The sequence below is a fragment of the Nestor notabilis genome, unplaced genomic scaffold, assembly GCF_000696875.1.
Source record: "Nestor notabilis isolate BGI_N333 unplaced genomic scaffold, ASM69687v1 scaffold3163, whole genome shotgun sequence".
Taxonomy (NCBI): Eukaryota; Metazoa; Chordata; class Aves; order Psittaciformes; family Psittacidae; genus Nestor; species Nestor notabilis.
In genome coordinates, this window is record NW_009921348.1 from 62,803 (window position 1) to 87,082 (window position 24,280).

At 42.3% G+C, this 24,280-nt stretch overlaps 1 protein-coding gene across 1 annotated transcript in view; it reads right to left on the reverse strand.

Annotated features, from left to right (window-relative positions):
• SH3BP5 (SH3-domain binding protein 5 (BTK-associated)) overlaps positions 1–22,253 on the reverse strand; it is a 50,514-nt gene extending 28,261 nt beyond the window's left edge. The window contains exons 1-2 of the mRNA XM_010011101.1: positions 22,195–22,253; positions 12,222–12,350 (exon numbers count right to left, since the gene is read on the reverse strand). The gene's annotated coding sequence lies outside the window, so the exon portion shown is untranslated. The remainder of the gene's footprint in view (positions 1–12,221; positions 12,351–22,194) is intronic.
• Between the last annotated feature and the right edge of the window lie 2,027 nt (positions 22,254–24,280).

Consider the following 24,280-nt stretch of genomic DNA (forward strand, 5'->3'; position numbering starts at 1 on the left):
TCTGGACAAATGAAAGGCTAGGTCCATTCCTTGAAGGAAAGAGTCTAGGTAGCGGCAGGGACAAAATTTCAATTTCACTTCACAGCAATAAAATCCTCCCTTAAGAACAAACCATTAGCACCCTTTACCAAGTGAAAAAAAATAAACCACCAAACACCAGAAGCAGATACAGCTAAAATGACAGACATTTCCTCTGGATCCTGACAGTTTCATTTATTTTCTAACAGTAGAACTGCAAGTTTGCTGCAATGGAGATGTTTTTAACAGAAGCTGAGTCAATGCAGAGCTATTCCCATACATGCTACAGAGGAATTAGACTCTTCAAATAAACTCTTCCAGCAAGAACAGACATAAATTCATACTGTTTTACTAGAAGTCATAATGAAACACACCCAGAAGGCGATAACCAACATTCATATCAGATTTGTTTTGGTGGCAGCCTCTAGCATAAGCATTTATCACTTCATAATAAACTCCCACCTATTTAGACCACTGTAAACAATACAGATTTGGGTGGCTGAACAACTTGTCCTAAGTTGCAAGACTTGTGCTGCCTTCAAGCAGTTACCACTGAGCAATGAGCACACAAAACAGGTATATAGGATATTGCCCTGAGCTCAAGTCTCCTGGGCTCAAATGCCAGCTACTATTTTTAACAGATGATCCTCTCTGTGGCTTGCTATCTCTTGAAGTAGCCTTTACTAGTGGCCAGAAAAGACTGGAAGGGGAAACAGGGAGAGAGAACAAAGCAAGGTAATCCTTCCTTTAAATTACTGGGTTTTTAAATGCTGTAGATTAACCTTTTTGTTAATAGCTATGTAAAGGAACACACAATCTAAACCTCTTGGGGTTTTCCAAACCGAAGAGGATACAAGTTGATGTTAACCAAACAGACAACAACAGTGGAAAAAGGAATTAATCTCTATTTTCACATCAGCACCCTTTGAGAACTGCTTACACCTTTTCACCAGCTCCAGCATCAGCCATTGCATCTGTGACTAAGCATAGTAGCTGGATCACCTGTATCACTTCTTTCTGCCTATATCAGCTGACATCTACCAAAAATCCCCCAAACTTTCCTGCCTTAGCCCTCTCCTTGTTACTCCAAAGAACGGAGGGCATTTCTACACCAACTTACTCCAGTATGCCAATATTTCAGACCTACTTGCACAACACTTCTAGTGTTTCACAACAGAAGAAGAACAAGGAAAAACATTCATGAAGGGTAGGCAAAATAATTAGGTCATTGTGTTCTTGACAACTAATGGAGAGGAGGTTGAACAGTTACCTGGCCTTTTACTGCTGCCAGCCATAACTAAGAACCAATGGATGCTCTGTGGGGTTGGAGAAGGTGGGAGAAAGAGACACCAAAAAAAAGAGTGATTCTCTTTTATCTCTTCTAGATAAATTCTTCAAAACACTTAGAAGAAAACAGTATTTTCTTCTGCTTCTGGAAAGAAAAGCAGAAGAGGGAAGAACCTCTAATTTACAGTGCACCACTAACAAATTTACGCAATAGAGCCCTCCAAGGCATGTCTTCTACTAATGGTAAGACCACTTACAGTTTTTGCATCACTAGCTTATACAAACTCATCATCTATGAACAGAATAGAGCTCACATAAAAAGAAAATGTAGAATGTATAAATACCAACTCAAAATAACTAGACCTGAGGCATAGAAGGCATAGACACAGGTAGTCTAAGTTTTAGAGGGGGACATATATGCACAGAAATTTTGGATACAGGTATTTCAACAATCAAGTGGATAAAAATTAGTTCCTACTATCCAAAGATACCAAGAACATGGTATTCGCAGATGGTTTTACTCCCGATGCCACCTAGTTTGCAGGAAATATAAGTAACAGAGCACTAAATATGAATCAGGTGAAGGATTTTTTTCTGCTCATCTGTGAAGTAGCAGCTGTTAGTGTTCTCAAAGATGGGACAGATTTCCAACTGCTCAAGATTAAGAGGGTAGAAACCTGCCAGTCACACTGACCTACTAGCTTACATTTAACAGGGGTGACGGGAAGAGAAACACACTGAGGAGCTTTCCTACACATATCAGATCTTTGGCCTAACTTCCCAAATCCAACCAGGCAACACCTGTTATCTTCTCAGCAGTTTAAGGACAGCTAGTTCGAGACACGCCAATATCACACTGCTCAACCAGATGACAGCCAGAAAACAACTGTAAAACCAAGGTCTGAAACTTCAAGCAAATAAATAACTCTAAGAAATCAGCCAGGCAAACCCCAGATAGTTGGCCCAGGTAAGTCCCACAGCTCCCTGCTTTTTAGGCTTCATCACAACTTTGGCCTGAAGGAAAATGCAACAGAACCATAATATAAGACTTAAAATACAGCTTTCAGGTTTTAAGTATTCTGGTGGAGCAAACAGAGCACACAAAGCACAAGCTCAGTCTGGCAACAGTAAAACACTGAGCCACATGCAGCTGAACACAGGGTAGCGACTCATATACGCTACTCACAGGCTTTCAATTACAACTGTGCAAACATGATAAGAGTACAAGAGGCACTCCATCAAATTTTGAGTGTGGCAAAATATTTTCTTTACTTAACTCAAAGTGCATCCTACTTCAGAAACAAAGTTTACAGAGCCCAACAGATTCCCTGGTGGAAGTCCAGGAAGTGACTCCTCACCCTCAATAAAATTACTGATGTCAGATTCCTTTGCTTGGCTTATTTCCTCTTCAGATGGGTGTCTGACCCCACAGCCAGCCACGTACCATGTAGAAAGGGAGATTAATATACTGAGAATGCCCCTTGGGATCACAGCAGCGGGAACTCCACATTTCACAAGAGGACTGATGTCACATGAACATGGTTTCCCTGAGATTTAATGATGTGTTTCGTAACAAAAAAAAAAAAGAAAAAAAAGAGGGAAGAAGGGATTCAGGTCTAGAGCAAGTCCACAGGGCACAGAAAGGGAAAAAGGACACACACAAAAAAGGACATTCAAAAAACGAGGCCATCATGTGCAACCCACAGGCCTCATGCTTCATCATTTCAGGTACCACTTCTTTGCACAGCTCAGACATTTCATCTCCTTACCATTTCTTTACAGCACTGGGATCCCTGATTGACCACACAGCAAATTCCATGTCTTCTTTCCCTTTGGAGCACCCCAGCTGTCTCTTCCCGGGCAAGGCTTGTGCTGCCTCCCTCCTCTGCCTGGCCTGCCCTAGCACTGAGGCCATCATGTCAGCCACCATCAAACAGACAAGTTTCTTGACCACTAACAGGTAAATCCCAGCTCAGGAAGGAGCTGCTTCCCTAACTCTGAGTGGCCTCTCAACCCCACCAGCCTTAGCAATCCAAAACCAAATCACAGCCATTTCTGAATGGTTGGTTTACACATCTGGGGAGTAAGTCACTTCTCACACCATTCACCCCACCTTCCTAAACCAGCAATTATTACCTTCTCTATCCACACGCTGTTGTGAGGCTCCCACAGAGCCACTAGGGCAGCTGCAATACAGCATCTTCAATAAAAAGGGCAAACTATGAGCACAGGCAGACCACAAATAACATAACCTCTACTGCCAGCCTAGACAGGTTACTGCAAATGGCTGGAAGAACAACATCCATATAAAATACTTTCTGCTGGCTCCACCACCAGAAACATGGGTGGAAATACTCTTAGGAGCCTATGATAGTTACTGATCCCGCATTGACAGGAGTTGTTCTCATTTGATAAAAGGGGCACTTTTGCACACATCACTTCTACTGATTTCTCCACAGGCAAGATGAACAAAATGTAAGAGAGACCAGAATTAACAGTCCATTACTGACAGTAATAGTGAAGCACCAAACTATAGCCACAGAAAGCACTCGAGTGCTCTGGGTGTTTGCTTTTGTTTTTTCCTGAAGTGGTAGGAAGGATTTGTAGGGAGTTTGTCAAAGTCAATTTTCAAGTTCCTGTATTCCTGCTTTCAAAATGTGAATCCACCAGATAGTTTTTTGGTTCCTAAAGAGTTAACCAGAAACACTCCTTCAGCTGGGAAAGGTCAGCTGGTTGTTCCACTGTAACTGTGATAATAATTTTACTTTTTACTAGCTCCATAGCAAGCTGCCAAACGGGAATGCCAGTCTGTCAGTTCTGCTGACATTTAATTTTTGCTTCTTGAGTTCCCTCTCCCCTCCATCAAAAAGCCAAGATAAGCTTACCAAATAATACAAATCAGTCTTAACTCCTTACGAACATGAGCATCAGGACTTGAGCTCATAAAAGTGGGATCAAAAAGAAGATTCCTTATGACATGTCTACCTCCAATATACCAATGAATAACACATCTAATGCCTAGGAACCAGAAGGGAAGACCTGGTTATCCACCATGTCGGATCTGGATCCAGGAGCTGTCACTCACACTCTGTGCAGTCCTCCTGTCCACAGCAGAGCCAGCTGGTGCTACAATCCAGTTAGCTCTCACTCACTGACCAAATCTAGATGGGAAACTTGGGTGCTGCAGGAAGTGACACCAGCAAGAGCAGTTTCCAATTCCTAATTCATTTTTAAGGGTGACTGGCAGTTTTGAAGCTCCAAGTTCTACGAATTTAAAAAGCTTTTGTCTCCTGAGCTAAGAAGGTTATCTGTAATTTTCCATGCTTGCCACACTACTTTCAGACATCTCAAGCTGGACACCTGGAAACTGAGATACAACGGCCACTTTGGAAAGCTTCATTCATTCATAGGCACGGCAGTCCTGAATACTGCAAAGAACAGCGCCTTGGGTTCAGCAATTTAAAACTTTAGGAAAAACACTGATTCCTCACAGTCATAGTTTTATTTGTAGAATTTCCTGCTGCCGTATGAAATGGTTACAATGCATGTAATACCACAACAGGGATGTATGCCTTGACATCACTGCAGCTGGCACTGCAGTCTCATCTGCTGAGGAAGACTCTTCCAACAAGGTAAGTCTGCTCTTATCTGCTTACACCCCTCCCACTTTCACCATCAAGTGGCTCAGTTCTGGCTCAGTTCCTGTTCTGCAAGATTACAGTGGCTCCTTTTCATCCTGATTCACTTGGTTGTAAGATTCATTGAACCACTTGGTGCAGGATTCACCTGACAACTTTCAAATGGCTAAACAACCCAAGGTTCGTTGGCTAAACTCTCTGTGTTTAAGGAGGAGAAATGTATGTCAGAAGGCTCTTCACATGCACCTACTTCTCACCACTGATTACAGTCAGTGATTAAGGGCCCAAGTTACTAACTTGTCTAGACTTTATAAACACTTCAGTAGGTAAAGCTAATCAAGGTGAATCCTATACACCCACCTTGGTCTACTGGTATCCACTATTAACTTCTGAGCCCACTGGTCAAATCCGACCAAAATTCACATTTGAGAGAGGAAATGAGTGTCCAGTGGTAACTGGATTCCCCTAAGTTTTGTGAAGACAGGCAGAATGGAGACCCAGGATCTGAGTATCTGAAAACTCACCCCTAATAATTCTTTACTGTCAGCTGATTTCTTCAAACACATGTGGCAACCCAGTATAAATTATTACATGAGAGAAAGGCTATTAGTGAGGTGAGAAGGCGGCTCTTTACTACATAAAAAGTTGCAGTGAAGGAGACAGGTTAGATGTCCCTGCTGCAAACAATCTTGTCCACCAACTGCATTTCCTCTCAGGCATGGCTAGACTTCAGCAGGGAAGAAACAGTGTACATACCAATTACAGTATGTTATTCCAAGCCTTTTGAGATAAAAGGATACTGCTTAAGAAAGTGTGGAACAATATGAAAAGAAGAATTAGTTGTAAAACCAAAACAGGAAGAGTGATACAAGAGAATCAGAACATGCTTCACTAAGGGCAAATCATGCCTGACAAATTTGGTGGCCTTCTATGATGAGGCTACAGAACTGATGGATAGGGCCAGAGCAGTTGATGTTGCCTACCTGGACTTGTGCTAAGCATTCAACACTGTCCTGAACAATACCCTTGTCTCTACACTGGAGAGACACGGATTTGATGAATGACCCAATGGATAAAGACTTGGCTGGATGGCCGCACGCAAAGAGTTGTCGTCAATCACTCAACTTCCAATTGGAGGCCAGTAACGAGTGGTGACTCTCAGGGGTCGGTGCTGGGATCGATCCCATTCAGCATCTTTGTCGGTGACATGGACAATGGAATTGAGTGTGCCCTCAGCAAGTTTGATGACGACACCAAACTGCGTGGCTCGGTTGATACGCTGGAGGGAAGGGATGCCATCCAGAGGGATCTTGACACGCTTGTGAGGTGGGCTGATGCCAACCTCGTGAAATTCAACCAGGCCAAGTGCAAGGTCCTACACCTGGGTCAGCACAACCCCAGGCACAGCTACAGGTTGGGTGGAGAAGAGATTCAGAGCAGCCCTGAGAAGGACTTGGGGGTGTTGGTTGATGAGAAACTGAACATGAGCCACTTCAGTGTGTGCTTGAGCCCAGAAACCCCCCGTGTGCTGGGCTGCATCAAAAGCAGTGTGAGCAGCAGGTCGAGGGAGGTGATCCTGCCCCTCTGCTCTGTTCTCGTGAGACCCCACTTGCAGCACTGTGTGCAGGGCTGGTGTCCTCAACATCAGAAGGACATGGAGCTGTTGGAGCAAGTCTAGAGGAGGCCACAAGGATGAGCAGGGGCTGGAGCACCTCCCTTATGAAGACAGGCTGAGAACATTGGGTCTGTTCAGCCTGAAGAAGAGAAGCTGCGTGGAGACCTCAGAGCAGCTTCCAGTGTCTGAAGGGGGCTACAAGGATGCTGGAGAGGGACTCTTCATCAGGGACTGTAGCGATAGGATAAGGGGCGAAACAGGGGACTGCAACTGGGGAGATTTAGGTTAGCTATAAGGAGGAAGTTCTTCCCTGTGAGGGTGCTGAGGCACTGGCACAGGTTGCCCAGAGAAGTGGTAAATGCTCCATCCCTGTCAGTGTTCAAGGCCAGGTTGGACAGTGCCTTGGCGACCTGGTCTAGTGTGAGATGTCCCTGCCATGGCGGGGAGTTGGAACTGGATGATCTTAAGGTTTTTTCCAATCTAAACCATTCTATGATTCTACGCATACCCTTCAACATACTGCTTTCTGAACACTTGCTACAGATGTGTCCCTTAGTGAGAGATACACATATAGATATGACCTAACATAGGTCTTCCATCTATTTTTGCCTGAAGCAAGTTTTGTTACGCTCTTTTTCAAAAGCTAAATGAGGTGGGAGGGTGAGGGGAATATGACACAGCAAACCATGTCCTCCCAACTAAGCTCAGTGCTAAAGCTGAGGAAAGCACCTGCAGCTACTCCCAGTCTGAGCCAGTACTGGGGATTGAAGCGTAACTCCTCACCCTCTAAAAAACCTGCTTATTAAGAGGAGCTAAAGCTTAATTAAAACCAACACTCCCACCACAGGTGAGGCTCACTACTAATGTCTGGATTGTTTTACTTGTAGGGATGGGTGGGAACACATTTTTATCAGATTTTATTTTTTTCCAACAGAAGCAAAGCAGAAAGGCAAGTCCTCCTGCTTAGTTTGTCCCTGGGTTCATAAGCAATAACATACACATAACAATGTGTTAATGGCACCTCTCACCCAATGACCCTGAAGTGCTTTTACTTCCCTCAATGAACTTGGCTTCACAGCACCCTGACAGCCCCATTTTAAATGGGAACTGAGAGACAAAGTAATTTATCTATGCCATGCAGCAGCACAAAATCAGCTCCTACAAACTATCACCTGCTCAGACACTATTACACAGGCACTTTCCGCCCCAGCCCTGAAAAAGTCAACAGTGGCTTTAAGACACTCCTTAACTCAGAGGCTCAAGATCTACACTGTCGTTTACATTATTAATGCTTCCTGGTAGCTTTACCCTTCTTTCCTATTACCTTGGGGTAAGAAAAGTCTAGTTCTTCAAGTAAGCATACAGGAAAGCAGATTAGTAGCAAATAATCCCCCAAAACCACCCCTCCAACACCCCCCAAAACTCCTCCCCACTACAATAACAAATAAAAAAAGTAACAATAGTAAAAAAAGAAAACACCAACCAAAACGACATGGGACAATTGATCTTCCCAACACTTGTAAACACCTGGACCATCTTCTGGATTATAGGCATTTCATACTGTTGCAACATAGTCATTAGTTGTGTACGTAAACAATACTCTGCTGTATGCCAAGGTTCTTCCATTGACCATGCACATTATGGCATAAGTTAAAGAACAACATGAAAAGACAGTATGCCAAATACAAAAAAGTTCTTGCAGCAGAAATACATTCAAATTTGATTAAACAACAATTTTGGATTGTCCTGGGTTCAGCTATAGCAGTCATTTTTTCTCCTTCTTAGTAGCTGGGGCAGTGCTGTGTTTTTGACTTTCAGTCTGGGAACAACGCTGATAACACCGATGTTTTTAGTTGTTGCTCAGTAATGTTTACTCTGACCACGGACTTTCTCAGTCTCATGCTCTGCCAGAGAGGAGGGGAAGCCAGGAGGAAGCAGAGACAGGACACCTGACCCAAACTGGCCAAAGGGGTATTCCATACCACAGCACGTCATGCCCAGGACAGATACTGAGGGGAGTTACCCGGAAGGCCCAGATCGCTGCTCGGGTCGGGCTGGGTATCGGTCGGCAGGTGGTGAGCGGTTTGTGTCCTCTCCCCTTGTTATTCCTCTTATTATTGGTATCAGTAGTGGTTTGTATTATACCTTAGTTACTGGAGTGCTCTTATCTCAACCCGTGGGAGTTACATTCCTCCGATTCTCCTCCCCATCCCTCCGGGAGGGGGGGGGGGCAGGAAAAGGGGGAGAGTGAGCGAGCAGCTGCGTGGTTCCAAGTTGCCGGCTGGGCTTAAACCACTACATGGATTCAAAAGCTCCAAAACGGCAAGGTGTGCAGCACAAGGCCCACTGGTATACCAAATGAGGACTCAACCAAGTTGTCTTGGCACAATTTGCATGAAATCTACAGAGGCAAGAATATCAGCCATTTCAGTCTCAGCAAAAGCCAAATGCTACTGCTTTGGTACCAACAGACAGCATCCTCATTCCCCATGTCACCACTTCAGAGGGCAAAGCACTCAAATCCTAACCCTAAGGGTCAATTGTTCTGCCAAAGCAAAGTTGCACCTTGAGAAAGGCCAAGCTGAAGCTCTGTTAGCATATGTTAAACAAACAAGATGCCACAGGACTTACACATGGGAGAATTAATTTGTTTTGAATTCACCATCTTTTGCCAACACAGGATTGCATAAGATGGGGATGTGGGTGAGTAGACAAAAGGGCTCAAGGTCCTAAAGCTTCTCCAGGGAACTACTTGAGTTGGGTACCTGTTTTTCTGCTGACCCCACATCCGTGCCCTCATGCCTTTTTAATGGGCTTTACCTCAGCAGATGAAACAAGTATTTCCAAAAGGTAATCCTGCTGGTGCCAAGTGAAAGCAGGCTCCTCGATATGACTAAATACAGCTTGCATCAGGCAACTAACCCCTACAACTGACATCTTAAACACAAATAACTGGAGAACTCCTGCATTTCTGCCAAACTAGATGTCATTAATTACGTAGTTCTTTATTCCCAGAAGACTTAACTTACGGGTCATAATTTTACTTCCCTTCACTGAGAACAAACCTGAAGAATTTACACTTCCCTTTCTCTTACAAGTGCACAAGAACCTTGTGCCTCTGTTCTCAGAGGCAACCTAATGGTTCTAAAATAAGTGTAAAGACAGAAGGAGGAAGTCAGTCTTCATAGGCTAGATGTTATTATAAATTTGAATGGAAAAAATATCAAGCTGGTCCCATATTTCTCTACAATTTTACAAATCAAAGTAAAAAGAAAGATGTGGACTGACACCTAAACATATTAATGTTCTGGTACATTCCTCCAGTTTCATGTTTCCCTACCCACACACACCTTCTCCTCACTTTCAGTTAAACAGAACTTCTCTAGGCTAAGACTAGAAACACTCTTTAGGCTGATGCTTTACTGATGATTGGTACCAATCTTTCCAATTTCCTGGTTTCCCCATAGATTCACTGTCCTTCAAGGGTAATATTCCTCTTGGCCCTCATATTTTCTATTTCAAGATTTTATTAGACAAAGAGCCAAAGCGAAAGCAGAGACAATCTTCCAGCTCTGTCTCCTGAGCAGACACAAAGAAGCAGCTCCGTTCCATGACTGTCTCCATAGCACAAAATGGAAAAAAGTGAAACAGAAGGGGAATCCTGGCTTTGAAAAATATAAAATGTTATTAAGGAATTAACAGAAAATTGAGTGTGTAGCAAATTAGCAGATCTGGTATAAAAAGCATCTAAGCCTAGCTAATGACAGAACAGACTGGGAGAAAAACAGTACCCTCTAACAAGCCAAACAGCAGAGTAGTGATTCTACAAATCCAATCCACAGATCTTCAGAGGTTTGGGTTTCTTAGTGTACTTGCAAAACACTTTTGAACCAGCGTGACTGAATGGATTTCAGAGATAGCAAAGACACAGCAATAAAAAATTCCACTTTCAGGGCACAATCTGCTGCCAACTTGCAGACAGAGGGCAAAGCTCACTGCTCTTGATGCTTGCTGTTACAAGCCTCGAAGTCATCTGATTTTTTTTTGTACCACAGAGTATGCATTTCAAAAGTTATACCTGGAAAAGTCACTGATAGAAGGCCTATGCATACTGTTCATTATATAGGTATTTATAGTAAAAGAAGTATAACATCATACTTAAGGCAGAGTTCTGGGGATTTTTTTTAATTGCACTTACTAATTAACACAACAGAAACAATTCCTTGATCTTACTTTATTACTAACTTCCTCTTTTTCTCTAGCTTACTACTGGTTTATCTCTAGCACGTACCATAGGCCCCAAGAGCAGGGATTGCTTTCAGAACAGCTACGGATGAGTAGCAGATACTGTGCTTTCTGGGCTTTGAAGCAGAGCTTACCTGTTTGCCACGCTCTTTTTAGGATGAAGGATTAAGCCTAAATAACCCCTACACATCATCCCCAGTGCCTGAGACAATGGCTCCAAAACAATGTCATGCAATTTAAGTGATTGACATGATCACATATTACCTTGCATGCCACATCCCACCAACCCAATTCCTGCTTCATCAGCTTTCAAAGTGATAAAGCTTGCATTCATGCCTCCCTTTCCCGTGCCTTGTTCTGAGGATGCCTTCTCTTCTCTTATGCTGCAAGTTTACTTTGTGCCTTCTGGCATACACCTACACTACTTTTCTAATCCCTCAACCTCATCCCTACGTACTCTTCTAGACAAATCCTTCTGCACTTTTCACATGTTTCACACATGCTCCCCCATCTCTCACTCTCCCCTTGAACACAATTGTATCCTGGCTATCCAGCCACAGATGCCACCCCTCCACATCTTTCCAGCTGAGCACAGGAGCAGCAGCTGTAGGGCAACTCTTCTGCTATTTCTGCCTTTCGAGAAAGTAATAGTACCCAGGAACAGCCTCCCCCTTGCCAAAAAGCCTCAGACACCAGCAAACTCCATTACAGGCAATGCCTAAACCACCACACACTCACATCTCAGCTACTTTTTCCCTAAAGTGAGCAGCTGCCTGACATCTCACAAGCTCTCTTTGCTTTCCCTGCAGCTTTTCCTGGAGGAGATCAGACCCTTATTTCCACACCTCATTCTTCCCTGCCTCAGCCACACAGGGCTATCAATAATCAAGTACTAGAGAGAAAGGAGTTAAGGTTCTGATGACAGTACAGAAAGCAGAGGTCAGTTTCTGCCCAAACCAACACACTGTAGAGCCCCATTTAGCACAACCTAATCAGCACAAACCCCTGCATGTTTCCCCAAGTCTGCCTGACTCCTGCCTCTTTCCCAGCAGCTTCCTGAACGTTTTAAGAATAAAAAGCAGAGACACAAAGTCTACATTGTGTTTTCAAATAATTACAAGTACTGACAGGAAAGAGCAGGACTCTGAAAGGCCATTGATAATGAGACAAGAACAGAGCTAATCTTTTGCTATTGATCATTTATGTCTGCTATAGCTGTTCCTGGACTGAAGAACATGTGGAGCTGTGGCAGTGAGGAAACATTTTTCCCATCAATTCTCACCACTGACATGCAACTCAAGACATGAACCAGTGTCAGCCAAGTGCATATGCTTAAGATGTTAATAATAGCAGGAAAGCAACGCAGTCAGCATGTGCTCTCCAATTACCAGCACAAGCTAGTAACAGAAAGTTCTCACCTGCCTGGCCACCCTCCGAGCTTCCCAGTAAGGTTTAGAGTCTTCTACAGCTTTTCCAATCTTCTTTACCAGTTCATCCAGTTTTACTGTTGCTTCGACCAGCACGGAGCGGAACTTCTGGCGGGCATCCTTCAAAATGTTGCAGAAGGGAAAGAAAGAACACAGACTAATTAGAGCTTTAAATATTATTTCTACCTGTTTGTTCCCACCTTCAGGTTGCTCATTTAGATTCACACATCAGGTGACACATTCAAAGCACTTACTGGCATTTGGACTAAGCCAGAATTCTTCTGCAGAGGTTAGAACAAGAACCCAGAGCCATATCTGAAAGCTAGCATTCTGGACAGCAGCTTTCATACAAAGCCTGCAATAGCCTGTGCTAGATGTCACCTCTGGCAAGGTTTTACAGAGAGGGACAGCTTGTAGATTACTCAGTGAGGAAGCAAACAGCAGTGTAACAAGTTCCAGTAAGGAGTTCAATGACAAAGACATCTAGACAACACTACAATGTGGCTAGCAGACAGGCCAAATACCCACAGCAGGCTGGCAACTCAGCGGGAATTAGCATCTTCTAAACCTTAGCATGTGACACCCCTAATATTGTTCCCCCAGAGACATTATTTCACAATGTGAACAAGGATGGACAGGATATGCTTTCTGCAGGAAGAAATGGAGACTTCCTACACGGTGTATTTTCAAGTCAGCTCCTCCTTCCTTTTATAAACACACCCTACTTACTTTGATAGCAGCAAAAAGCTTCCAGGTCCTTGTGGCATGACTTCTTGCTATAAAAGCCCATATTTTCAGCTATAGTTTGTATGAATGGGTAAGGACACCTATTTTCCATTTGTTTATTATTTACTACATTTAAAAAAGTAAATTCCAGCTACTTCCAAACTGGACAAATTGACCTCTTCACATGATTAGCTGAAGCAATTAATATACTTTCTGTGCTCCACTGGAATTTCCATATTTTTAAGCAGAGGGATTCTGATTTCGATCTCAGCATCCAAAACAGACTCTAAATCAATGGAATTATTGCAGACAGATGCAAATTCAAGCTGGGACCTGGCCCAGGATTTAAGAAGATGAAGAGGAAGGGCCAAGCGAGCTCTTGACAAACCTTTCAATTCTAATTAGAGAGCAGCATTTATGCAGACAGCCGGAGTGACATGGTGATTATCAGGAAGCAGCTGGCTTGAAGAAGTGCTCTAATTCAGGAGGGTTTTGTCATTATTGTTGAGGATTTCTAGAATGCACAACTCTTTATTTGCTAGAAGAATTAAAATACCTTGGAACCTACCACTATGTATTCAGAAGTGGAAAAACCCTGCAATATTGCATTCGTTTTTACAGAAAAAGCAACATACTCCAGCAACAGCTTCTCTGCTTCCTTTATCACGGAATGGTAGCTGCTCTGCCGGAAGCTGCTCTGAGGTCTCCACACAGCTTCTCTTCTCCAGGCTGAACAGACCCAACATCCTCAGCCTGTCCTCATATGGGAGGTGCTCCAGCCCCTGATCATCCTCGTGGCCTCCTCTGGACTTGCTCCAACAACTCCATGTCCTTCTTATGCTGAGGACATCAGAGCTGCACACACTGCTCCAAATGGGGTCTCACGAGAACAGAGTAGAGGGGCAGGATCACCTCCTTTGACCTGCTGCTCACGCTGCTTTTGATGCAGCTCAGCACATGGGGGGTTTCTGGGCTCAAGCACACACTGAAGTGGCTCATGTTCAGATTCTCACTCACCAACACCCCCAAGTCCTTCTCCTTAGGCTGCTCTGAATCACTTCTCTGCCCAACCTGTACCTGGGATTGGCCCAACACAGGTGTAGGACCTTGCACTTGGCTCGGTTGAATTTCATGAGGTTGGCACTGGCCACTTCTCAAGTGTTTGAAGGTCCCTCTGGATCCCATCCCTTCCCTCCAGTGTATCAACTGAACCACACAGCTTAGTGTTATCTAAAACCTCAGCCAGCATTGATAACATCTTAGTCCAATGCAAATAGTTTAGATTCTCAAGGCACTCCACTTGGTTCTAAGGAAGTATTCAAGTGGGCAACAAGGTCAAAAATGGAGAATGAAACACCCATTAGTTTATTATTTTATTGACTCCAATCCAGTCAATAATCTCATTTCTTTGTGAAAGTCTGAAACGTATCATTAAAAGAATGTGTATTGACTCGATTTCTTCAGTGAGAAGAATTTTAATATTTCCAATTAAAGTACTGGATGATACATGGTTTGCTGTTCAAAATGAGTTTCACAAGCAACTGAAGTAGGACTGCAAACATGATGACTATATTGCAAGAAAAGCGTTAAGTACTGAAGCATATTCAACAAAATAATTTTTCCTACAAGTACAGGAACAAAATTAAAAACTTATTTCTAAACAAGTGAGCCTGAAGGTTTGGTTTTCACTTTCTTTGTGAAAGATGCATATTAGGATACTAATTATGGAAAGCAAATAGTTAAAGAAAACTAAAAATGTATACACATTAAGTAAAAAAACCCCTATGCAGTGATTCATCAAACAAATTAGTTCACATGTTTAGATAAGCACCTGGAACAAAGAAACTGTCACTACCAAATTGTGCTTAGAGACCTACCCCAAACTCACTCATGTAATAATTACGTGCACTCTTATCTACTAGGATAAAAGGGTCTGGTCTCCACCTGAATTTAAAAAAATAAAATAAAATAGAAAAAAACAAACCAAAAACCAAGGACAGACCTGTGAAACTAATAGCGAGTTCTGTACTTATTCATTTCCCACCAAATCAGAGGAAGGACATACAAATTACTAAATGTCAGTAACCCTGTACCTGGCACCTAAGACACAGGTCTTTCAAATGGTTAAGCAGACATTTGTCCATGAGCACAGCCACAGCAGGAGGTAGTTAAACAGAATAGGGAGCTTCAGCTGAAGAATATGCTGGTGTGAACTTCCAGTTCATCATTTACCCCACAAGAGGCCCACTTCCTGTTTTGAGGCTTTATTTGGGTCTGATCATCTTCTCTTTTACCAGTGAAGTACAGTAACGAAAACTGAAACCCCCAGAACTTTTTAACTATGTCATCTTTCACATGACTTACTTTAAATGACATTCATCCTCAGGTTCCTGACTGTTAGGAACACAAGCCTACAGGCTCTGCCACCTTCTGCATGAGAGAATAAGCATACGCTTGTACTCTGTTGTGAACAGTCTCCCTTGCAGGGGTTTCCAGCCATCCCCTTTGGACACAGCAGTAAGATGCTGGGGTCTCTTGAGAAGGCAAAATGTCAAACCCATGCCCTCTCCTGCGCTGCATGCATCACTTTTACTCTCCACTAGCCCCAACTACACTACAAAAGCAAACAATCCCACGCTGTATATCTACAATGTGCATATCCTGCAGCAACCCAGTGCATTCACGCTACTCAGACTCTTCAACCCAAACTGATTCAGCTCTCATGGTCTCAGTGACACAGCTCCTATCCAGGAGCTATGGCATGATCTCCCATGAGCTGGCGCACAGCTCCCTCCTGCAAACATGCAGCCACACTCCGTGTGCTGGCTCAGTGCCAGCCCTACCAGGTGCTGACAAAGCATCTGTATAAGTCATCACCCTTGGGACAGTGCAAACTTCCCCTGGCAGGTGCCCCTAGGGAAGTTTAAATGAGAAATACTGATGTAGCAGCTATTTTTACTCTTCATGTGAAAATGGGGTGGTCAGAAGCACCAAGGTAATTGCACCAGGTTTGGTGTACTTGCTGCTTACGTGACACGAAATGCTCATCTGTGTTTAATGCGAAGGACAATCCTGTGGTCAAAGCAGTAACTTGGGAATCAATTCTCCGCTCTATGTCCAGCTTCCTGTTTTATTGTCAGTGAGACACTTCGACCCACATGTGAAGCGGTTCAAAACTATAAATCCTCTTAATGGTGTTTTCTGTAAGAACACTCACGTCAAAAACTTAGAGGTTCAGGAAGATCACAATAGTGCAGTTCATCCACAGTCCCCATCAGGGGGGAAAGCCTTAACATCTGTTTTGGGAAGACCACCACACAAAGCAAGAGCTCCACTCTCATCAACTTTCTTCCTGGAAATCCTTACCACTTTCCTCCCAAATGATTGATTTCACAGGCAGAGTCTTAGGGAGCATGCCAGGCTTCTACCCCATGTATGCTTTTGCTGCAATAGTCCATCATTAAAAACAGACTTTGTTTCTAGTAACTTGCTATTGGGCAGTGACCTGCAACTGCACCAAAAGAGGGACAACGCTTAATAATAGGCCATCCGCACTACAGCATTTTGGAGATCCACCCTCAAATGTGAGGAGAATCTAAAATACAACTTTACACTTACACTGCACTGGAGAATAAAGCATGTTTGTTTTCCTTTCTCATGAGTGACAGGGATGAGGTGGTGCTAGTTGCCAGATGACAGGCAAATAACTATTTCTGCCCATCAAGTGAAGCTTATATTTTCAAACAATTTACTTTTAAAAATGAACTTAACACATCGACTGGGAATGAAACATCTTAGTACCAAAGACATTTAAATTTCATTTACAAAGGCTGTCCTATGCTCTTTCTTACAGTTGGGTGTGCAGAACCTTCGACAACCCATTAAACCAGCCTGGAAGGCGCATGGGAAATGAAATTGCTGACTGAGGGACAGGCTCCATCTATTTCCAAGAGGCAGGCAGTATCTGTACCTGCCTTCCTCTGCTACAGAGACCTACCAACTGCAAAAGCTCATTTTCCAAGCTTTAACAGCGTCAATATCAACAACATCCAAGTGTGAAAGCAGGTAGGCTTCCCAGTTACATACACATCATATGCACATGGAATTCTACCTCAGAGCATCAAACAGGTTAATGACATCTTTAACATCTATTCAGTACCTGAGCAGTTCAAGTAAACCAGACAGACTACCAAACCTTAAAAACAAAGTGCAAGGAATAGGTTAAGTAATATCTCAATTTTTGAGCATGGAGAAAAATCTTTTTTTCCACACAGCTGGTATTTAGAAGATGCTCTAACCTCCTTGCAGACAGTTACAGATTGAGACTACCAATACACTGTTACTTTTAGTCCTTTTATAAGAAAGGGGAGGAAAGCAGGCAGGGGAAAGCACCGGGTGCTTCTTCCAAAACAGGATTTCTCTGCCTCACCCTTCCTCCCTCTCTTAGGCTAGATACATATTTCTAGTTCAGGAATATGAATCAAGTAAAGCCCTTTGACTCACTTGGGCGACAAAATCTTTCCAGCGCCATAGCAGAGGAAGCAGCCTTGCCTCACTCATCCATGCATGAAGCAGAAGGCCAAACAACAAGCAAACCACATGCAGGAGGCATTTCCTATGGAAACAAGTAGATTATAAAAAGACACGGAAAGAATTGTCCTTCTAGTGCGGGACAAATCCATCATGCATGTGTATTGCACTCCAAAACCCAGCAGAAATACCAGCCAGCAAGCTGCTTCTCCCTTATCTGTGTACTCTTTTACGGACACTGGAAAATGCTGCACAGGGTTACTGATGAGGCAGATGTTTCTACAGAAAGATGTTTCCACAGGCCAAGCAGGCACGATCAGGATGAGATTTCTGCCACTAACAGGCCATTTTTCTAAAACTTGAAAGAGTAAGGAATTTGTAAAAAAAAAAAAAGTCTACTTTAAATTCTTGTGTGTGACAGGGTCAAAAGCTTGATCTTTATCCCAAAACCAAGAGAAGAGCAACTCTAAACAGAATAGACCTCCCCTTCTGAGCGGGGTTTAAATGCTGATAAGCCTCACAAGTGGAAAAGCACCACAGTTGATACACCCCTTTCCTTTGATTCTATCCAACACCAACCCAGGGTGACCTTTAAGATAAATCCAGGACTAAAAGTAACACAACGTCCTGCAGATCAGGACTAGAGGATCTAGACAAGCATATAAGAAAGATTCTAGCCTAACATGCATGCTAATAAGCATGGCTGAAAGCAGCACTGTTCAGCTCTGGTTTTCATGTGCAGTCATCTCCCTTTGATACTGGCACGCTTGCAGCTCCAGCAACACAACTGTCTCTTAACAAAAACCACATTTGGATAGCTGGGATTCCAGCAGTAATTTTAATGGTATGTGCTGTATTTGCCCTCCCTGAAATGCTGCCAGAGAGTCCCTGAGTGAATCCGTTACATCTGAATTGTACTTTCAGGAGCCAAAGACATGTATGAGTTAGCTGGACAGGCAAGTCATGCACGTTTGTTAAATACATTTGCAACTCCTGATGCGAGCTCAGATGGAGATGCATTTCCAATAAACAGGAAAAAAGCTCAAATAGCAAAGCACCACTCTAACTTGCATGTGGCCAAACCATGCTTGTATTTCCACTGCAAGATGTTTCCCCCACCTTCTCACAGACACTTCAAACATAAACAGGGACATTAGCAAAGCCAAGTGTTAAATCCCTCAGAGGACCCTTATGACCCTTTTGCTGTGTCAGTAATGCTCAGTGTTGCAATCAGTATGAGCAGCATTATGGATTTTAAATCAAGTCTAATCAAAGATTCATTAACAAGGCAATACATTAGTGCAACGTGTAACTATCAGCCACCCAGTGCCCTTTAGCAGCTCCACAACTCCTGAACAGGCTGTGAGCATCAGAAGGTCAGGGTATTCTCCAGGGTTTAACAGTATAGGTCAAAAGAACAAAAAATGAGTAATTATATCAAGTAAAAGAATAGATGTACCTAACTAACTTCAACATACATCTTCAAGTCATGCCATGCATGTAAATCCACTCCTCTCATATGTGGTTTGGGTGCAGAACTTACTTTCAAAGATAAAGAATGGGTGGCTGATCAGTTTAAAACAGAATTCCCTATTTTAGCACCTCTGTGAGCAGCAAATGCCAATACATTCTGCATTGATCAAACACAGACGTGTCTGTGGCTTCACCAAGAGAGGGTAATCTCAAAATCTGAGGAGCTTTTAGCGATGTTAGCCCCATAACATTTCCATCGGGTAAAGCAGGATTTTTACTTCAATTTTGCAGATGTAGACCTGAGGCACAGTGAGAACAAAAGCAGGAGGCTAAAAGCATTTAACACTTACAGCCTTTTCTTCCAGTTAATACAAACTGGAGACAGTCAGCAGTCCCAGTTAGAGCGACTTGTGCAAAGCTACAGAAGTCCAAAACAGACTCGCTGTATTTAGGTGCTACAAGGTTACTCTTTCTGCTTATCAGAGTCACAAGAACATGGGTGTCTTTTTCTGAACTTCCTTCAAAAGAATATACGTTCTACTCAAATGCTCCCATTGCTTTTCCAGATTATTCTGGGGGGGTAGGGGTGGGGGTGGAAATCAACAGTGGGAATGTGCGGACTACATAGTAATGCTACAGGAAGCTGGCAATCAGCATCTTGCGCTGTAAATAGTCTAATGATACTGTCTATTCCCATTAAAAGCAACTATGATCAGGTATTGAAAAGATGAAGTCATAATAGAAGAATAGGAAAAATAGAACTCCATTGTCTGATTAAAAAAAAAAACAAAAACAAACCCCCCCAAAAAAACACTAAAAAAACCCCTCCATCAACCCAAAACCAACCAACACGTTTTTCTTCTAATGAAATATCTTACAATAGCAGCACCATCATAAACTGGAAACGGGTAGCAAAAGGGACCCAAAGCAGCTAGTAACAGCCAAAATAGCAAATCTTCAAAGGCAAACTCAGCATGGCTCTCCCAGAAGCCCACATTTTCAACAGCATTCAAGGATTTTGGAAGACTTTGAAGCAGAATGATTCCACTTCTAAACTCCCCCTTGCGAACTCTGGATTTATTCGAAAAGGCTGCTGGGCAAAGATTTCTTCCCTTGTCCAGAGTAAGAATGCAGGGAGTATCTTCTAACCACAAGTGTTGTGTTGCTTTGGGTTTTTTAAGTATCGTTTCTCTAGTAAGGTCGTAAGTCCATTTAAAATGCATTTATCAACATGTGGATAAATTAAGCCTTGCTTACATCAGCCAACTGCATTTGTCCTCAGAATTTAAGCAGATCAAAAGCAATGAAAATCTTTCTGGATTAAAAATTACGCAGTTGCGTGATACCTCAAACTGGCTTCAATCCAGTAAGATTTTCAGATGAAAAGCAAAGAAGAAACTTTCATGAAAGAATACTGTCTATGATATTTCAACCTAACTCCATCAAAGACTGTTTACAATAAGTACTACAGACAGATCTGCTGTAAACATTTAATGACACAGAGGTAGAAAGCATCATATAATCATTCCGCACTATCTGACACCTATTATTTCTTAGACTAAGTAAGAAATGATGTAAGATCAATCCAATGTGGAAACACTGCTCTTTCATTCAGTGATATATCCAGGAGCCTTTTGGCCTTTAAAGCTCAGCATGTGTCACACATGCAGTAGCTGCAAATCTCCAGGTTCTACAAACACTTGAACACATGAATAATTTTAATCAAGCAGTAAAATCCCATCTTAAGTCCCATAACTGGGACTTATTTCATGAGTACACATTTGCATTATTATTACTACTATTCTATCTGCTTCACAATACATCTGTCCTCACTGCAAGGTTATGACAAGATTAATGAAATCCAGGCAACTATCCATAACACCCTCCTTCAATTTCAGTACCTCAGCATGAAAAAAGGAGGCTGAAAAGATATACATAATTTTTTCCAATATATGTATATAAAAAGTCCTGAAGTCCCTTTAATTGGTACTGTTGCAGACTAGCACACTGATTTCTAAAGTTCACTCATAAAATTTAAATCAAGCTGGTGACACTGAACAGTTATCACAGTTGAAATACAGTATGATTTTGCGTAACAAATAGTCCTGCATTCCACAAAGTTTATTTGACAATCAATTCATGATCTACATGCCACAAAGCACAGAAAATGCTAAGAAGTAGGGAAAAGAAACCAGCCACATGACAAGGCCACTTTGTTTCCAAAAGAGTTCATAATCCTATATTGTTTGATGCTCACGATGGACACTCCAGTATCTTGTAACACTACCAGGAACTATCCCAGGCTCCAGGTTTCCATCTCATGAAAACACACATACAAGGAGGTAAAAAAAAATAATAAAAAAAAAATCAACAGAAACTGACATTTTGAAGATGCAGACAGAAATCTAGAGATGTAGTTTTAGAGTATGTTCATCACTGCAATCTCAGCCTGTTTTGATGTAGTATTCCAAAATAGTGTAATATTATCAAAATTATTTAGGATGTAAAGTAGCATTTTATACCAGTTTTCTCTTAGCAGCATATTCATCTTATACTTCTCCTGGTTTTTTGGGGTTTTTTTTGTAGATAATGAAAGAAAATTTAGACATACAAGTAGGACAGTTTGTTTCGATTCATTATTAGATCAGTGATGCTGAGCCTTCCAGAATAACTACCAAGTAGCTGAAGCTCAAATTTGGGGCTTTAGAAACACTTTCTTCAGAACTTTCTATTAGATTTTTAAGTGTCCAAGAAAACCTCTTTTTCCAACTATGAAGTATTTTTCTTCAACTTCCCTTCATTACTTTCCTTACTTAGAAAGTAATGACAGAAAAGGAAAAACTAACAAGATGAAAAAAAAGCCGCCAAGGAGGAGATCCTAGCAGGTGATTGTATGGCACAGACCTCTTCACCAAATAAATTTCCACTGTCTGTAATCACAAGAACACAAACTCAAACCAGTGACTAGTATAAACAGAACTTATCCAAGTTTAGTTTCAAAACCTAAAAATAGGGTTTGGCAGTGGGTGGGGGGTGTGTTCTCCACATTGACTTCTTCCCTTTCTGTTCCAGCTGTTAGCTCAAGTCACACCTTTAGAAAAATCATCACTAGACTCTTGCTGCCAAATTACCATTCAGGATGGCACAATTCACGAAGGAACCTACTCAGAAATACTGTTCTCTTGCTCACAAAATCCAACACGCACAAAGAAAAATGCAAGGTTAAATTCTGTACCTCTAGCTCTGTCTCTCTGCGATTGATGTCATCTGTAGATTGATTCAGCTTTTCCAGCTCTCCCTAGAAAGAAAGAATGAAAAGTCAAACACGTATGAAGAAATCAGAGGGGGGAAAGTGTCTGAGAAGGCTCATTCAGTATTCCCACTGAAAACTCACAAGGACTGCGGCTTACAAATTCATTGAATCAGGAAACCTTGCATTTAGAATAACTTTGCCACTGCTCTTCTACTTAGCACTTGCCACTGGTTTTGCTACTTCCAACAAAAATAATCAGAGAAGCTCTGTATTTTTATTTTAAGGCAGTACATTTCCTATTCTGGCTTATGCCTTGCTATTTAAAACAAACAAAAGGTACAGTAAGTTCTGTCTTGTTAATCAATATGGTCAGTATCTACTAGTTTCCAGTGAGATACACACCCCCCCACCAAAAGGATTAGCATAAAGTTACTACTATCACAGAAGACATACAGCGAAAGCGCAGTATTGATAAGAAACCTGTCTTGAAGCATAAGAGGCATTTTACTTTGAATTTTAGCAAACCATTTCATAACACAACCAGTCAATGGGACATATGATTATATTTACTAAGTCTGCCTCCATGCCAACATTTTGCTCTCTCAACAGCAAAACCAAAGGTGTTAAATCCTTTGAATAAATATTTACTAGAGGTGGTGTTGGCATGAATGAAGTTACTGTAAAAACAAAGCTCATTCTTAATGACTCACCATAAAAAAACAACCCTAAGGAGCAGACTTCAATCGCCTTCTTTATTTGAGCAATATGTTACTCCATGAGAGATCCTACAATTTCAACAGGAGCCTTCTCTGAGACAGTATTTTATTTTCAACTGGTGTGACAGAATCCACCTTGAAACATTCAGCTGTATAACCCGAACACTGCACATTGATAATCACCCGAGCAATTTCACGCTAGAGAACAAGAATGACTGCTTACAGTAAGATAGGAATTAACTCTTATGCTCACAGGTCAGGTTTCACTTCCAGGTCCTATGGTTTGGAAGATATGTATTTGCATTTGTTCTCTGAAACAGACACTCATACAGAAATTACCTAATTCCTTTTACTGTAACATTACAGCTCTCATGGAGGCACACACAGCAACCTGTTTTCCCAACCACAGAGAGAACAAAAACACTGTTTTGCCAACCATGTGCAAATCAGGTACGTGGAAACATGTTGCAAGCTGAAGAACCTAAGGCCAAAAATAGATCAATAGGCACTAACTGGAGCTCAGCTTCTCAAAATCAGGGCAGTAACAGGCTAGCTTTTGGCTGAGGGCCTCTCTCTGTGTAACCATGTTCTGTTAATTTTGCAATTGCTCTGCTTGGCCCCGGAAAAGAAATGCTCACGATGGAGAAAAAATTGCCAAAAATCCATCCTCTCAGCAATGTACACTCAAGCTTATATTCTCATGACAAATGGTCCCAGCAATCCTGGAAGCAAAAGCCATAAATCTGCAGGGACCTAAAAATACTTTTCATTTCAGGGGCCACAGTGGGCTGAAGTTTGCACCAGGCAATTGGGCAAGACATGATTCGGGGGAGAAAAGCTTTGTTTACAAACCATGCAAGAATAAAAAGCATTTCAGAAGGCATTCAGAGAGAAGAAAAACCGTTTTCCAGCAGATCTTTCTTAAACAAATAAAAATAATTAAAAAAACCACCAACAAACCAAAAACCAGCACCAAAACCTTTGGTTACCATTTACAAATTTCTGAGCACCGGCCCTGTTTTACGAGTAAGGTCATGCTGTCAGGATCAGAAATCAAAGGGATGGGGGATTTCAGCAGCAGAAAGAAGGACGCCCAACCGCGGAGCCCGGCGCAGGGCCCCGGGGTAACAAAGGAGTGGGGCGCCCCGGGGCCGCTTCCCCCCGCACCCGGCGGTATACCCAGACACCCGGGGGTGCTCTGGCACGGACGTATATATGTGTGTGTATATATGTACATACATATAGGTACGTATGCATTAAAAAGCAAAAATAATACAAGGTAACCATTATAGCAATTATTATATACATTCTCCGTGTATTACAGTAAACTAACAGCCTGACCCCCGGGGAGG